At 34.2% G+C, this 13,301-nt stretch overlaps 1 long non-coding RNA gene across 1 annotated transcript; it reads left to right on the forward strand.

Moving 5' to 3' along the window:
* Nucleotides 1-8,900: 8,900 nt before the first annotated feature.
* On the forward strand, nucleotides 8,901-12,920 carry LOC117801400. The gene is made up of 3 exons (XR_004623894.1): nucleotides 8,901-8,948; nucleotides 11,716-11,779; nucleotides 12,643-12,920. It is a non-coding gene; the product is annotated as an uncharacterized LOC117801400 (long non-coding RNA).
* Nucleotides 12,921-13,301: the final 381 nt, after the last annotated feature.

The following is a 13,301-nucleotide window of genomic DNA, read 5'->3' on the forward strand; positions in this document are numbered from 1 at the left end:
TCCCAATAAAGCTGTTAAAAATAATTATGATATATTAATATGAAAACAATGAAACAATGACACTGGGTAAAACTTTATGACTTATTGTATTCATTGTGGAACAACAATGAATAGATTTAAATACAAACATTTAAAAAAAAACGCATATTGAATTTTGACAGTCATCCAGATTTGGGTGCTGACCACTAAGGCAGTAGGTGTCTGAACAGAGGAGATTACTAGGAGGTTATGTAAAAGAAGAACCTGGTGCAGCATGCCAATCTTTATTATAAGTGGCTGCTGAAGCTATTTTTATTGATCAGGATTGGATGGGGATGAAAGGGGTATCAATAAAGCCATTGTGCTTTAAAGAAAATCTGGTACATCTTGGTGGTAAAAGGATTAAAAAGTGGGAGATTTGATATAGGCCACAACCTTGGGTATATACTTTATTGAGAAAAGTACATTTCAAAGTTTGATCTGGGATCAATTCCCATCAGCATTTTGAGGGGAGAGTACTTATTAAAAATGAAAATGTATCAGTGCCACAATATAGCTGTGAATTAATATCTTTGGAGAATGAGGGTGATAAAAGATTGAAGGAATCTGCAATTTTAATAATGTCACTATTTGATTCTTACCCCCTTCCCATCTTAATGAAGTATAATTGACAAATAAAAATTGTATATATTTAAGGATGATGACTTGGATTTGACATTTTGATATACATATACATTGTGAAATAAGTGCCGCGATCAAGCTAATTAACATATCCATCACCTCCTATAGTTATCTAGGTAATTCTTACATAACTAAATTTGAGAACACTGATTGAGAGTAGAAAACCCCTGTTGATTGGATTTATGATTTCTGTTCCGCAGAGTCCCTAGAAAATAACAAAACTTAATTTAAAGCATTTCTCAAGGCTTGTATTATAGTCTTAAACGAAAATAGACAGTTTAACTTATCTAAAAGGTCTAAATTAAAGAGTAGACAAATGGTTGTGGCCCAAGATTATCTCCCTTTATTTTTCAACAAATGCACAAATCTTTGTCTCTGTAATGAAGACCTTAATAGTTACCTTCTTATAAATTGCCATCATAAAAATAGTTTATATGTGATAGTTTTGTATAGCTAAAAGAGTGTGTTTTGTACTTACTTTTGGTATATTATGGATTAAGTAGTTTTTTATGGATTAGTGCGGGGAATTTACCATTTACAATAAAGTTTCCATTAGAAAAGGTTTTTTATGTTCATGATAATCTACTTATTAAATATATACTGCTCATGAGTAAAAGATAATCTTTTGGGAAAAGAGCTGTTAAGAGGTTGTCTTTGTCTTTAGTAAAATGACCCCAAATAGATTAGATAAATAATTACAGCAAACTAGGAAATGACCATGGATCTGCATTTTTAAAAAGTTGCTTTAAGTATTTACAGTTAGTTTTGATTATTGGCCCTAGATCCTACAGAAACAGCTAATTGTACTAATAGATGGTAGGTATGCATTATGTGCTGCATCATCAAGTGAGATGACTGTTTAAAGTTCCTGTTAGTAGTTGAAATTCATTTTTTAAATGAATGATTTATTTATTTTCCCATTTTATTTTGTCAGCTAGGACTTAGCATTATATAGAATAAAAGTCTGAAAAATGACTAAAAAGAAGTGATTTTTTACTTCTCCACAATTAATGTTTGCTTAAAAGAAAATCCATGCAGATCCACAGACAAGGACTTTTGGAAAATCCAAAAATAACCATAGATAAGAGAACCTTTAGAATTTATTTTTCTTATTATTTTTCTATTGAAATATAATTAACATACAGTGTTATATTAATATTAATTTCAGGTGGATAATATAATAATTCAGCAACACTATACCTTATTCAGCGTCATGAGAAGTGTACTCTTAATCCTCTTTATTTCACCCTCCTCCCACGACCTCCCCTCTAGCAACCACCAGTATGTTCTCTGTATTTAAAACTCTGTTTTTTCATTTGTTTCTTTTTTTCTCTTTGTGTGTTTGTTTGTGTTGTTTCTTAAGTTCCACATAGAATGAAATCATATGGTGTTTGTCTTTCTCTGATTCATTTCGCTTAGCATTATACCCTCTAAGTCCATCCATGTCATTACCAATGGGTACATTTCATTCTTTTTTTTAATGGCTGAGTAATGTTCCATTGTATGTATGTGTATGTGTGTATATATATATATATATATACACATCACATCTTCTTTGTCCATTCCTTTATGGATGGACACTTGTGTTACTTCCATATCTTGGCTATTGTAAATAATGATGCAATAAACATAGGAGTGCATGTATCTTTTCCAATTAGTGTTTCATTTTCTTTGAGTAAATGTCCAGTACTGGAATTACTGGATCATATGGTATTTGTTGAGGATTTTTGCATCTGTGTTCATCAGAGATATTGGCCTGTAGTTCTTTTTTTTTGGTTATGCCTTTGTCTGGTTTGGTATCAGGGTAATGCTGGCATTGTAGAGTGAATTTGGAAGTTTTCCTTCCTCTTCCATTTTTTGGAATAGTTTGAGAAGAATAGGTACTAATTCTTCTTTAAATGTTCGGTAGATTTCATCTATGAAACCATCTGGTCTTGGGCTTTGTTTATCTGGTCTTGGGCTTTGTTTTTTGGGGAGTTTTTTGACTACTGAGTCAATTTCATTGCTGGTAATTGGCCTATTCAAATTTTCTATTTTTCCTGATTCAATTTTGGAAGCTTATATATTTCTAGGAATTTATCCTTTTCCTCTAAGTCGTCCAACTTATTGCCATGTAATTTTATAAGAGATTGTAATTCTCTTATAATGCTTTATATTCCTGTGGTGTTGATTGTTATTTCTCCTCTCCTCCAATTTCTGATTTTATTCATTTGAGTCCTCTCTTTTTATTGATGAATTTGGCTAAAGTTTTGTCAATGTTGTTGATCTTTTCAAAGAATCAGCTCCTGATATTATTGAACTGTTCTATTTTGTGATTTTTTTTGGTGTCTATTTCATTTATTTCCTAGTTAATCTTTATTTTTATTTCCTTCTATAGGCCTTGGGCTTTGTTTGTCCTTTTTCTAGTGTCTTTAGGTGTAAAGTTATGTTTCTCGATGTAGGCCTATATTGCTATGAACGTCTGTCTTAGAACCACTTCTGCTGCATCACAAAGACTTTGGACTATTGTGTTTTCATTTTCATTTGTCTCCACATATTTTTTTATTTCCTTTTTGAATTCTTGGTTGATCTATTCATTGTTTAATAGCATGTTATTTACCCTGCATATATTCCAGACTTTTTTCTCATGATTGATTTCTAGTTTCATACTGTTGTGGTCAGAAAAGATGCATGGTATGATTTCAGTCTTTTTAAATTTATTGAGACTTGTTTTGTAGCCTAACTCATGATCTATTCTGGAGCATGTTCATTGTGTACTTGAAAATAATGTGTAGTCTGATTTTGTTTTGATGAAAAGTTCTGAATATATCTGTTAGGTCCATCTGTTCTAATGTGTCATTCAAAGCCACTGTTTCCTTGTTGATTTTCTGTCTGGATGATCTGTCCATTGTTGTAAGTGGGGTATTAAGCTTCACTTATTATTGTATTACCATCAGTTTCTTCCTTTATCTCTGTAAATAGGTGCTCTGTGTACTCAGGTACTCCCATGTTAGGTGCTTAGATTTTTATAATTGTTACATCCTCTTGTTGGAGTATTCCTTTTATCATTATGTAGCGTCCTTCTTTGTCTCTTTTGTTTTAAAGCCTGTCACAGTCTTTGTTTTAAAGTCTGTTTTGTCTGACATAAATATTGCTACGCCAGCTTTCCTTTTGCTTCTATTAGCATGGTGTATGTTCTTCTATACCTTCACGTTCAATCTGCATTGAAGTAAGTCTCTTGTAGGCAGCATATAGATGGATCTTGCTTTCTTAACCATTCAGTCATCCGATGTCTTTTGATGGAGCATTTAGTCCTTTACATTTGAAGTAGTTATTGATAGGTAAACACATTACCATTTTGTTATTTGTTTTACAGTTGTTTTTGAGTTCTTTCTTCCTTTCTTCCTCTCTTGCTCTCTTGCCTTGTGGTTTAATGGCTTTTGAAATAGCATTCAGCTGATTTTATGAATAGAAAACTAACAACAGAAATTCAACATTAAAAAAACTCAGTAGTGGGACACCTGGGTGGCTCAGTTGGGTAAGCATCCGCCTTTGGCTCAGGTCATGATCTCGGGGTCCTGAGATTGAGCCCCACATGGGGCTCCCTGCTCGGTGGAGAGTCTGTTTCTCCCTTTCCTTCTGCCCCTCTCCCCACTCATGCTCTCTCTGTCAAATAAATAAATAAAACCTTAAAAAATACAACTCAGTAGAGTTTTATGTAATAGCACAACATTGTATAAATGTAATATAGAAAATGGTATAACTCAAAAAAAGCAGCAAGCTAAGAAAAGGAGAATGCAGAATAGGGTACAGAGAGAGAAGGAGAAAGTATAAGATGCCTAGGGAAAAATGTCACAAAAATTTTTCCTTTCTTCATACACGAAATTATGAAACTTTATTTAAAGTCATAAAAGACATGATAAAAGACATGATGATATGGAGAGACCATATTCATAGATGGGAAGGCTCCTCAAAATATTAAATCTCTCCAATTTATCTAAAAATTCATGCCGTTTCAATCAAAATTCCTAGGGGGCTTTTAAAATAATTTTGTAAAAGTGTACAGCAATTCTACTTCAAAGTACAGTCACTTATTTTAGAGAAATACTTCTTTATATGTACATAGGTATTCATTGCTTAGAATAGTAAAAGATGAGAAACAATCTATTGTTCACTGGTCATTGAATGGATAAATTAAATGTAGGTTATTATTAGTGGAGAGTTAAAATGAAGAACTTGCATCAGTCTGCATGTGTCAATATGAATAGATTTGAAAAACAAAATATTCAATGCAAAAATCAAATTACTAAAAGTTATGTATATGTGATATAAAATATGTGGGGCTTAAAAACCAAAATAGCACTATATATTAATTCATGGATACATTTGTAGTAAAATTATGCAGTCTTGCATATAACTGATTCCTCAAAACTTCAGCACACCTCTGGGGAAAGAGGAGAGGGAAGGCATGTGAGTGGAATTAGAACGTTAGCTATATCTGGAATACTTTATTAAAAGAATAAAGAATAAATAAATATGAAGCAAAGGTGGGCTAATATTAACATCTCTTAGATATGGGTAGCAAATAATTAGCTTATGTTTTGCTTAAAATATTTCGAAAAACACAATCAATAAGCAAAAATTGATTTGCAGAATTTTCAATGCTGATCAACTCTTAAATGAGCTGACATAAAGCCCTATATTTAATTTAGATCCTCTCATCAATATTTGCCATGCCTAAAAGCTGGACAGATGGCAAATATAATATTCCTTCTATTTGACAGATGGATGAACTGGAAGGTTTAATTACTTTCTCCTAGTTACATAATAAGTGGCTCTGGAAACGAAATATTTTGGTCAATAACTTTGGGGTTTAGCCATAACAGAGAATGTGAGAACACAATGCTTAGCCTTTAGAGTTTCTACTATGAGACAAAATAGCCTATTCACATATATGTTCTATTACATATCTAAAGCAGAAGCCCTGTACCTTCATGTATAATCGGACACATTAGAACAGGAAAATATATTCTTAAAATTCTAGTTTTTCTCATGACTGCTATTATAAATAAGCCTTTCCATTCTGACATATTTCAAATAAATGATTATCATTTTTTAAAGATTTTTATTTATTTATTTTGAAAGAAAGAAAGAGAGAGAGAGCATGTGAGCAGGGGAAGGGTCAGAGGCACAGGGAGAGAGAGAATCTCAAGCAGACTCCACACTGACCATAGAGCCTGATGCAGGACTCAAACTCACGGCCCTGAGATCATGACCTGAGCTGAAATCAAGAGTTGGATGCTGAATCAACTGAACCACCCAGATGCTCCTAGTTATCATTTTTTAAAGTGAGAGCTTTCAACATCAAAGAAGAGCCAAGAGTAAATCAGGTCTTAATCTTAAAATATATTGCTTATTTGGAACATGGCAAAGAGTCTTCTGGGGCTGGAAGGACATGTTTATGGAATCCAATAGTAGGAAATGGGACTGGGGAGGCTTTGGATTTTACTTGGCAGCAATTGAAGATTTTTAGGAATGGTGCAGCATTATCTTCATTATGCTTTGCTTGGGAATATTGTCATTCAGTAATGGCAAAGAGCATATGAAGAAACCATACAATATCAGGTCAACCAAATAGAGACTCATTTTGCTTAAAAAATGAGAAATCAGGAGGTGGAGAGACAAAAGTGGTGCAGCATCTCCAGACAGTCATCAAAAACTCAGATCCCTTCTGCTTCTGTTTCACCAGCCTTAGCTTGAGACTTTTGTCCTTATTCCCTCAGAATGGCTGTTTTGCCTCTAGGGAGAAAGAAAAGGAAAACTAAAAAGATAAAGAGATTATTCCAACTAAACAGTAATATAATGGCTTTGATGGACATCCCATCTAATAGATTTAGGCTTACATCTCATTGGCCAGAAGTGGATCACAGGAAGTCTGGGGCTATATATGTTTTGTGATTGTGTGTGTATTGTCTAGGTATAATTTATTTACAATATACTACATCTGTATAAATTGTACAATTCATTATGAAATCATTACCATAATTAAGATACCAAGTATTTCTAGGAGGTGAACATTTTAAAATGAAAAATTTGTCACCTCAATAACTCAAGGTTCTTTTAGCAAGGGAAAAATGGAAAAATAGGTATCAAGAAGCAACAAGCAGTATCTGCCAGAATTTCTGGATTCAAAAGTTCTCCCAAGGGTACCCCTCCAAGCAGTCCTCCTAATTCAGCTTGGTAGACCCCAGGAGAGCTTGTAGGAAGAATCCAAGGCAGGAGCTTGCCTTGGGATCTTTTCTGGCCTAAGTCTGCCTTGGCTGGTAGTATGACTTAAAGGCAAATGTGGTTTTTAGAGTCAGACCAGGGTTAAAATCCCAGTTCCCTTTACTAACTCATTGTGTGGCTTTGAGTGATTTAGTTCAGTGAATATTTATTGAGCACCAACTATGTACCAGGTACTCTGCTATTCCTTGGGCATATGGCAGTAAAGGGCAAACACAGTGCATCCCTTCACAGAGCTTACTTTCTGGTGGTGACTGAGCCTTTTCTACAAACAGGAGTTGTGGTAAGGATAAATTTAGTTCCTATGACATGTAAATGCTAGTTAAATGGTAATTGTTCAGAAGCTGTCCTAGATTTAGATTCATTCTACTGAAACTAGTACTAACATTTGGGAGCTTAGATCTCTCCACTAGAAGTTCTGCTTGATTTTGGATTAATCCCAGGAGATCTGGGCTTTTTTTGGAGCTAATTAAGGCCAACTAAACTGTGACCCTAAACCTCATTAGGTTAAGAGCACATGACCTAGTTTCTTTCCTCTGGGGGAAGATAGTTCTCAAATATCTTCTTGGAATCTCAGAAATCCCCTGCCTCTGAAAATCCTTCTGTTTTGAAGCTATTCAAGGACTAGAGCTTATTTTTCCTACCCCTCCCTACTTGCCCCTCTATGGGTAACTCTGGTTTCCTTTTCCAGTAGCAGGAACCTGGGAATAATCCTAGCACTCCAAAGATATTAGAGCAACTAGGTAAACTGGGATTTATCCTAGATTATGAGGACCTTGATTCTAGACCACAAGATCCCTGATTTCTCCCAATGGAATGATGAAATGCTGGGAATATCAACAGTTCTCCTTCTCCTTGCAATTTGTTTTGCCTTTTGTTATCAAAAATATTGGAATATTATAATAATTACTTCTTATTGAGTAATTACTATAAGCTTTATATATATTATCTTATTTAATAACCTTGTTATTATTCTTATTTTACAGAAAGGGAACTTAATTTGCAGAGATGACAAACACTCTGCCCAAGGCCATTTAACTCATGATGGATGGAATTGGGATTCACACCCAGCTCTATCTGACTTTAGGCCTCATTTTTTTTTTTAACTGTTATACTACATTGTGTCTGTTTTTGGAATTACCTGTTCTTGGGAAATATTTATCACAGCCATCTTCAGACACAGTTTGGTAGAAATCCCAAATACCTAAATAGCCAATTCTCTTTCCATTTTAAAACTCACAATTCAGCCATGTGTCCAAGGAAAAGTAACTGTCTTTGCCAAGCTCCTGGATTCTTCACCCTGAGCCTGGCAATTTACTCCCTGGCCTGGCCCTGTGTGCAGTTGACAGTTCTGAGAGCTTGCTGGGCACTGTGCCCTGTCAGAGACTATAGTTGGGCTCCCCACATGACACTTGTCTCTAAAGAAGAGTCCTTTAAAGTCCTTCCCTTTTCCCAGCCCAGAGTTAGTTGTATCCGAAATGTGCTTGGGTGGGCACTTCCAGTGTTCCCTCTGAATTTTTAAGTGAGTTGAGGGGTAAGGAATGGAAGAAAGTCAAAACAAAACAGTTCATGAATGTCCAAAAAGCATGTGAAAAACGTTTCTACTGAACTTTCTGATATTCCACTTCTGGTCCTGTGATGGTTTCTCCCAAATAGTGCATGTTTTAGACATAATTAAACTTATTATTTTGTTGTTGTTGTTGTTAATGTAAACTTCAGATTTATCTGGTGGCCCGTATTTATCTGGCCACTCTAAGTTGGACAATGTATTTATTATGGTCATGACTGACTGGACCTGGGTTCTTATTCTCTATTACATTCCTCTCCATGTGTGATGATGCAAACAAGTCCAAACACTGTATTTGAAGAACCAACTCAAATGTTGCCTTTCCTGTTCCCTTATTCTTCCCATCAGAAGTAATATCTTCTTCCTCTGAATTTTATGGCCTATCTCTTGTTTTGTGTGTTTGAATTCTAGTTGTGTAAGCATTTCTCAAAGAGGAACTGAGACCCAGATGCTTCTGGTGAGTGCATTATCTCCCTAGAAGTTTGTCTTCCCTAGAAAGATTAAAATGTGTTGATGTTCAACAAGAAACTAAAACAGCTTGAAGTCCATCCACAATGAGAGTTCATTCATCTGCATCATGAGCTGAGGTAGCCTTAAGAGGTTCATTTTGCAGGGAGAGAGAAGTACATCTCTGAGAGGAAGGGTTCTGAATGGTCAGTCACCTCAGAACCTTCTTATTGGGGTTAGTATTCTCGATTTGTCTCTGTTACAATTTTATACATAGGAACCTTTTTTCAAATGTGAGTTTGAGCTTTTTTGGGGGGCGGATGGGGAATGTGTTCTAATTTGTGCAGTATAAGATATATTAGCATTTTAAAATGGTGTCTGAAGTTTTATATTCTTTTCCAGCCTGTGAAAGCAATTACTAATAGTTCAAAAATTGCCAATTTCTTGGGAATTTTTTATAATTTGTATATAAAAACTAGAGCCATATTCTAATCTTTGACAACACTTTAAATTCCTCTCATGATCTTTGATGTATAGGGGTTGTCTATATCTTCTTGATTCAATTTTAGAAATTTTCATTTTTCTGTAAACATTTTTATTCACACTTTAAGTTTATTTCTATAAAAGTATATATAATATTTCTTCTTTTTTTTTGAGAGAGAGAGAAAGAGTGAGAGTGGTGGGGGGAGGGATAGTAGGAGAGGGAGAGAATCTCTAGCAGACTCTGTGATGAGCATGGAGCCCAATACAGGGCTCTTTCTCATGACCCTGAAATCATGACCTGAGCCAAAATCAAGAGTTGGATGCTTAACCAACTGAGCCATGCAGGCGCCCCTGTAATATTTCTAACAATTGAAAAAAATCCCTTCTATATCTGTTGATTTGTCTCCTTACACACTTTTTTTTCAAAAGAAAAGCATAGCTTTTAATTTTTTTTAATTAAAAAAGAATGTATGTAAATAGCTGAAAACAATTTGTTCTGGAATTCAAAACTTTAGTTTACTTCCTAATAGAGGCAAGTAGCTTTATGTTAAATATAGCAATATAATTTACAAGACAACACAAACGTAATATTCATGTTTATGTTATTTAATATAATGAGAACTTGCAGATACACTTACATTTTATCATTATATACCTTCATAATACAACTTAAAATCATTTTTTCTAACTTACTTGTCAATAAAGTGCTAAAAATAATATTAATGTTTTTTGTTTAAATTTAATTAATTAACATATAATGTATCATTAGTTTCAGAGGTAAAGGTCAGTGATTCATCAGTCTTATATAATATCCAGTGTTCATTATATCATGTGTCCTTCTTAATGTCCATCACCCAAGTACCCCAACCTTACACATTCTTAATTTTTCCTAAAGCTTGTTTTTGTCCAAAGAATTTGCTCATTTTTAATTCTGTTCCTTTTTCTTTTTCTAATTTATTAAAATATATTTTTAGCCTGTAATTATTTCTTTTTGTTCTTTAGGTTTGCTTCACCTTCCAATTTGTTGAAATTATATGTTTCTTTCTTTCATTTTTACTATTTCTTGATAATGTAAAATTATGTATTACCAAAAGCAGTGTAAACTATCTGTCATAATTTTAAAAATTTAAATACAATGTTATTTTTTCAAATGATCTTCAGAAAACTAAAAACAAGAGAATGAAAACCATCTATAATCCAACTAGCAGGTTTAACAAATTTTATTTTATTTTTTAATTTCTTTTTTAAAGATTTTATTTATTTATTTGTCAGAGAGAGAGAGCGAGAGCGAGAGAAAGTGAGAGTGAGCGCTGGCACGTACCTGCACAAGCAGAGGGAGGGGCAGAGGGAGAGGGAGAAGCAGGATCCCCGCTGAGCAAGGAGCCAGGACCCTGGGATCATGACCTGAGCCAAAGGCAGATTGAGCCACCCAGGCATCCCAGGTTTAAGAAATTTTAACCTTTTGAGGCATATCCTTTTATATTGTTCTTTTTCCTCTGCTCTCTTTTTCTTTCTGAACATACGTATTTTTAAAAATGGTATCATGCTATATATGCAGTTTTATATTTCTTTGCTATTCTGGTGGTATTTTAACATCATAAAATTCAAATCTGTATCATCACTTGTAATAGCTGCATAACTTCCCACAATTTGGATATACTGTAATTTGCTTAAGCTATCCACTATTGGTAAATATTAAAGTTGTTTCCTATTTTCTATGTTTATATTTTTATAATAAAGGCTGAGACATTAATAAAGGTAGGAACCTATAAGAAGGTTGCATTGGGAATGATTATACATACCTTTTCATGCAGCAGCATTATTTCTTTAGTGTAGGTTTCCAGATATAGAATTATTTGAGAGGGGTCATTGGATATGAGTTTACAACATTTTGATAAGTTTTGCCAAACGTCCTTCCAGATTGGTTGTGTCATTTACTCTTCCATCAACAAAAATGAATGAGAATGTTTGCTCTGGGACCAATAAGTATAATCATTGCCAATCTGATAGAATGATCTATTTTTTAAACAACATATTATTGCTTTAATTTCTATTTTTTAATTACTGGCTAAATTGAATTTCTGATAAACTTATTGACCAATTAGCTGTGTAAATATGATTTATATATGGGAACATATGTAATGTGTTTAAGCCATTTAAATAGCACTTGGCACAAAACAGGTGCTGTATAAGTTGCTATCTTATTATTACTTTTAATTTTGTTTTATAAATTGCCTGTCATTATCCTTTACTTATTTTCTATTGATATTTATTTTTAAATTGTCTTTTAACAGGAATTTTGAGTTCCTTTGGAGCCTGGAGTTAATGAAGAGAGTGGCATTTGAGTCTTTTCCCCCTGTATGGAAATTTATTTATTAAATAAATAATCATAATAAGAAATTTATTAAATTTCTCTTTTAACTTTTCTAGATTTGCTTTGCACTGCCTCGATACATGTAGTATTCATTCATTCTTTCCCTTGAAATGTTAAAATTTCAAGAGGTGTTGGCCTTCTTTCATTAATCTGCCATATTAGGGAATCTTTTTTGTTCTAATATGTTTCAGTTTTCTTGTATTATTTCTTTAATTATTGCTTCTGTCTCACTTTTTCCTGATATTGTCTGAAATACTAATAAGATTGGACTTTTGTTTTTTATCATTCATTTATGACATTTTTTTCTCTTATCGTTTAGGTCTGCCCTTTTTTTCTGCATTCTGAAAGAACCTTTTACTTTTATTCTTCACATCACTAATTTTATTTTTAACAATGTTGATTCAATCCTTACTGCTTACTCTATATTAGAGTTATGATATGGCATCTTTAGGGGTCGTTCGCTCCCCATTTTCTTTTTTCTGCCTTTTACCCAAGTAAACCTCTCTGCTATTTATAATCTAACCTCATTTTGCCTTTTACAGTTCATGTTTTCTTAATTTTATTGGGGACACGAAGCACATGCTTTCTAGTATTTTCTTCTATTTCCTATAGAGTAGGTTACTTTTAAATTTTGCTTTTTTTCTTCTTGAATGTTGTCTTCAATTTATTATGCCATAAAGTATTTTTATAACCCCATTTCAGTATTTTTTTCTCCCTGCTTCTCATTTTTTTGTGAGCAGTGGATTACCCATGTTTGGTGTTTGCTTACAGACTGGTAGGTTAGACCCCAGCTTTCTGCTCTTAAGCTTGACTACAGCTTGATAACAGTTGTGTTATTGATTCACAGATCCAACTCCCACAGCCCATGAGGAGGAAGAAATGAGGTGGACACTGGATGGTCCCACAGAGGGATGTTGACTGTATCCTTTTCCCTCCATATTTAGTGAAGTTGCTGTGCAGGTGTCCGATTTCTGGGTCCAGCTTTCCTCTCCTGTCTGTTTCTTAGCCAACTTGCCTTCTGCTTTACATAAGCTGCACCCGTGCCCTGCTTCCCTCCCAGCTGCAGTCCTACTGCTTTGGTATGGCCTCTGTCAGAATTCAGACATCAAGAAGCACTTCTTTCAAATGCCAGTGTTCTACCTTGGCAAACTGAAGCTTAAGGGGTTTACTCCCTGCTGTCTTAGACCCCCCAGCCATCAGATCTTGTCCCTCCAAATAAGTGACTATGCACCAGAGAATTTGAAAGTATTCCTTGGGGACTGGTCATATTCACTTTTTATCTGGTAGACATTATCTATAGCTGAAACCCCTCTAAGTTTCTCCTTTGTGAGTGATTATCTTCCTGGTTTCTAATTTGAAGGGGACTTTCTCTTGTCTTTTATAATCCTTTGAACATTTCACTGGAAATCTGAGAATGGGGTGTGGAGTACCTGTGCTCTGATCTACATATCCGGTTCTTTAACTATCACCTGTTTACTAGAACAGAGCATACATTCAAAAAAATGG

Source organism: Ailuropoda melanoleuca, chromosome 3, assembly GCF_002007445.2.
Source record: "Ailuropoda melanoleuca isolate Jingjing chromosome 3, ASM200744v2, whole genome shotgun sequence".
Taxonomy (NCBI): Eukaryota; Metazoa; Chordata; class Mammalia; order Carnivora; family Ursidae; genus Ailuropoda; species Ailuropoda melanoleuca.